Here is a 5000-nt window from a genome sequence, read left to right as displayed (position 1 = left end):
ATCGCCGCAACGGCCATTTTTCATTTCGGCATCGGGACTTCCGACGGCAACTGATTAACTAGCCCGGGGACTAGAGCGGCAGCAAATGCAACGTGCCCTCTTGGCGGGAGCAACTTGACCGCCCCCGTGGGGAAAGGTCAACTCGGGGCCCGGGAAAGTCGCCGAGTCCGACCCCATACACTTCCATGAGTTGGGGGTTTTGGCCTTCCCGGCCCAAGGCTCGCCTTATTTCGGCCTGCACTTTCGGAAAAGGGTGCATTCCTTTTGGTTAATGATTTCACCAGCCCGGGTCTTAGCCTCTGCCCCGACGGCTAAGTCTTTTGGTTAATGATTTCCTGCGGCTGGGACTACCCTTTCCCCCGCCCTGCAGGCACCCGGGTCGGGAGGCCGTCGGGGGCACTTTCCGGGGCAAATCCGGACCCTTACGCAAGGGAGAGTGCGCCCCCCGCCTCGGCCGGGGGTCAGGCTGCCGCCTATTAAGCCCGACAGAAAACCCGAAAAATGGACGAAAATGGGAAAAAATCCCCATCCGAAAAAGGCTTAAAAGTCGGTTGGGCGGCAGCTAGGGTCGGTCTCTGCAGACCTGGAGGCTCGGGTGGACTCTTGGAATAAACGTCCAAGTCCCGACTTGCCACCTCCTACTACTGTGCAGATACCCCGCCAACCCCCAGCCACCCGAATGACAAGCGTCCGATCAGCGGGACGAATTTGACAACTCTGGCCGGACCTCTGGAACTCCATCCCGGGTAACCGGGGCAAATTTTTCCGCTTGATCGCCCTTCCACTGGTTAACCATTTGCCCTTTCGGACTTAGTCTCTGGACATTATTCGACGGATTTTCTGGTTAACCATTTGCCCTTTCGGACTTAGTCTCTGGGCATTATTTTCGACTTTTTGGTTAATGATTTCATACTTTTTACTTACTTTTGCCCTTTTTGGTTAATGATTACTCTGCTTACTGGTTAACCATTTGCCCTTTCGGACTTAGTCTCTGGACATTATTTTCGAGTTTTTGGTTAATGATTTCACACTTTTAACATATTTTTGCGCTTTTTGGTTAATGATTACTCTGCTTACTGGTTAACCATTTGCCCTTTCGGACTTAGTCTCTGGACATTATTTTCGACTTTTTGGTTAATGATTTCACACTTTTTACTTACTTTTGCGATTTTTGGTTAATGATTTCACACTTTTAACATATTTTTGCGCTTTTTGGTTAATGATTACTCTGCTTACTGGTTAACCATTTGCCCTTTCGGACTTAGTCTCTGGAGATTATTTTCGACTTTTTGGTTAATGATTTCACACTTTTAACTTAATTTTGTGCTTTTTGGTTAATGATTTCACACTTTTTACTTACTTTTGCGATTTTTGGTTAATGATTACTCTGCTTACTGGTTAACCATTTGCCCTTTCGGACTTAGTCTCTGGACATTATTTTCGAGTTTTTGGTTAATGATTTCACACTTTTAACATATTTTTGCGCTTTTTGGTTAATGATTACTCTGCTTACTGGTTAACCATTTGCCCTTTCGGACTTAGTCTCTGGAGATTATTTTCGAGTTTTTGGTTAATGATTTCACACTTTTTACTTACTTTTGCGCTTTTTGGTTACTGATTTCACACTTTTTACATATTTTTGCGCTTTTTGGTTAATGATTACTCTGCTTACTGGTTAATTATTTGCCCTTTCGGACTTAGTCTCTGCACATTATTTTCGAGTTTTTGGTTAATGATTTCACACTTTTAACATATTTTTGCGCTTTTTGGTTAATGATTACTCTGCTTACTGGTTAACCATTTGCCCTTTCGGACTTAGTCTCTGGAGATTATTTTCGAGTTTTTGGTTAATGATTTCACACTTTTTACTTACTTTTGCGCTTTTTGGTTACTGATTTCACACTTTTTACATATTTTTGCGCTTTTTGGTTAATGATTACTCTGCTTACTGGTTAATTATTTGCCCTTTCGGACTTAGTCTCTGCACATTATTTTCGAGTTTTTGGTTAATGATTTCACACTTTTAACATATTTTTGCGCTTTTTGGTTAATGATTACTCTGCTTACTGGTTAACCATTTGCCCTTTCGGACTTAGTCTCTGGAGATTATTTTCGACTTTTTGGTTAATGATTTCACACTTTTAACTTAATTTTGTGCTTTTTGGTTAATGATTTCACACTTTTTACTTACTTTTGCGATTTTTGGTTAATGATTACTCTGCTTACTGGTTAACCATTTGCCCTTTCGAACTTAGTCTCTGGACATTATTTTCGAGTTTTTGGTTAATGATTTCACACTTTTAACATATTTTTGCGCTTTTTGGTTAATGATTACTCTGCTTACTGGTTAATTATTTGCCCTTTCGGACTTAGTCTCTGCACATTATTTTCGAGTTTTTGGTTAATGATTTCACACTTTTAACATATTTTTGCGCTTTTTGGTTACTGATTTCATACTTTTTACTTACTTTTGCGCCTTTTGGTTAATGATTACTCTGCTTACTGGTTAACCATTTGCCCTTTCGGACTTAGTCTCTGGACATTATTTTCGAGTTTTTGGTTAATGATTTCACACTTTTAACATATTTTTGCGATTTTTGGTTAATGATTACTCTGCTTACTGGTTAACCATTTGCCCTTTCGGACTTAGTCTCTGGACATTATTTTCGAGTTTTTGGTTAATGATTTCACACTTTTTACTTACTTTTGCGATTTTTGGTTAATGATTTCACACTTTTTACTTACTTTTGCGATTTTTGGTTAATGATTACTCTGCTTACTGGTTAACCATTTGCCCTTTCGGACTTGGTCTCTGGACATTATTTTCGAGTTTTTGGTTAATGATTTCACACTTTTTACTTACTTTTGCGATTTTTGGTTAATGATTACTCTGCTTACTGGTTAACCATTTGCCCTTTCGGACTTAGTCTCTGGAGATTATTTTCGAGTTTTTGGTTAATGATTTCACACTTTTTACTTACTTTTGCGATTTTTGGTTAATGATTACTCTGCTTACTGGTTAACCATTTGCCCTTTCGGACTTAGTCTCTGCACATTATTTTCGAGTTTTTGGTTAATGATTTCACACTTTTAACATATTTTTGCGCTTTTTGGTTAATGATTACTCTGCTTACTGGTTAACCATTTGCCCTTTTGGACTTAGTCTCTGGACATTATTTTCGAGTTTTTGGTTAATGATTTCACACTTTTTACTTACTTTTGCGATTTTTGGTTAATGATTTCACACTTTTTACTTACTTTTGCGATTTTTGGTTAATGATTACTCTGCTTACTGGTTAACCATTTGCCCTTTCGGACTTAGTCTCTGGAGATTATTTTCGAGTTTTTGGTTAATGATTTCACACTTTTTACTTACTTTTGCGATTTTTGGTTAATGATTTCACACTTTTTACTTACTTTTGCGATTTTTGGTTAATGATGACTCTGCTTACTGGTTAACCATTTGCCCTTTCGGACTTAGTCTCTGCACATTATTTTCGAGTTTTTGGTTAATGATTTCACACTTTTTACTTACTTTTGCGATTTTTGGTTAATGATTTCATACTTTTTACTTACTTTTGCGATTTTTGGTTAATGATTACTCTGCTTACTGGTTAACCATTTGCCCTTTCGGACTTGGTCTCTGGACATTATTTTCGAGTTTTTGGTTAATGATTTCACACTTTTAACATAATTTTGCGCTTTTTGGTTAATGATTACTCTGCTTGCTTGTTACTGATTTCCCCTTTCGGACTTGATCTCTGGCCGTTCTTTTCGACCTTTTTGGATAAGGTTTCCACACTCTGAAATTATTTTGGGCTCACTGATTAGGCGAGATCAAGGGGGCATGCCTGGGCACTTTGGGCTCAGTTTGGGAAGGCGGCGTCCGTGTGCTCCTCCGCCCTTCCCGCACTTGCGGCTAGGTTTGCCAAACTGCGCTGACCCGCAGCCCTGCCTTTTTGCCCACGGCACGGAACGACTCAAGTCTGGCTCCGTTCCAGGCCGTTGCCTCCGGCTGCCCGCCGTCCGGCCGGCCTGGGACGTACCCCGGCTGACGGCGCCGGAGGCCCTCTAGCAGCCACCGGTGCCGCGGGCCAATGGGTCCGGGCGTTCCGGAGCTATCGGTGGGGAAGTGCTCTCCCCTTTTCCTGACGCCGTTCGCCCGAGCAGAGGTGCAGCCTGACGGGACTGCTGTCGCCTTCCGCGGCGCACCGGCCCCTTTCACCTGCCGTCGACCGCGCGGAGCTCGGACCTCCCTCCCCGAAGTTATGGCCCCGGCGCCGGAGGGTGCCCGGGGCCGGGCATTCAGCGGGGTGAGTCTTCACCTTCCCGGTCAGCCTGCGGGGTCGGTGCGCCGGCACTCGACGCCGGAGGGTCCCCTCTTTCCGTAGAGCCCCGCCCGGTGCCGATCGGCCGGCGGATTGCGGAGCGAACCGCGCCTGACCGACGGGCCTCGGAAACCCGTTGCAGTCGACGGGGGGGAACCGGACAGCGGGACGAGGTGCCGATTCCACCCGCAGATTCGATCCCGAAATCCCGCGGGATTCGGCGGTCCGACCCGACAGATTCAAACGTCGCCCGGGCGGCCCCCAGCGGTCGGGCCGGCCTGGTTCCGCCACCGCCCGATGCCCCTCGCCCCCGGCTACCGCCGGCCGCGCAGACCGAGCGAATGCGGCCGGACGTCCGGCGGCAATCGGCCGGAAAGCGGTATGGCCATTTCCTACTGTCCCTCGGACGGGCAGAGGGGCGGCGCCGGGGCACTCGCGGACCAGGCCGCGCCCCTCCGAGCCCTACCGCCTGCCGTCGACCGCGCGGGGATCGGACCTCCCTCCCCGAAGTTATGGCCCCGGAGCCGGAGGGTAGCCGGGGCCGGGCATTCAGCGGGGTGAGTCTTCACCTTCCCGGTCAGCCTGCGGGGTCGGTGCGCCGGCACTCGACGCGGGAGGGTCCCCTCTTTCCGTAGAGCCCCGCCCGGTGCCGATCGGCCGGCGGATTGCGGA

The sequence above is a fragment of the Heterodontus francisci genome, unplaced genomic scaffold (assembly GCF_036365525.1).
Source record: "Heterodontus francisci isolate sHetFra1 unplaced genomic scaffold, sHetFra1.hap1 HAP1_SCAFFOLD_1142, whole genome shotgun sequence".
In the NCBI taxonomy this organism is placed as follows: domain Eukaryota; kingdom Metazoa; phylum Chordata; class Chondrichthyes; order Heterodontiformes; family Heterodontidae; genus Heterodontus; species Heterodontus francisci.
The sequence above is the reverse complement of the archived record's forward strand: the minus strand, read 5'-3'. Positions refer to the sequence as shown.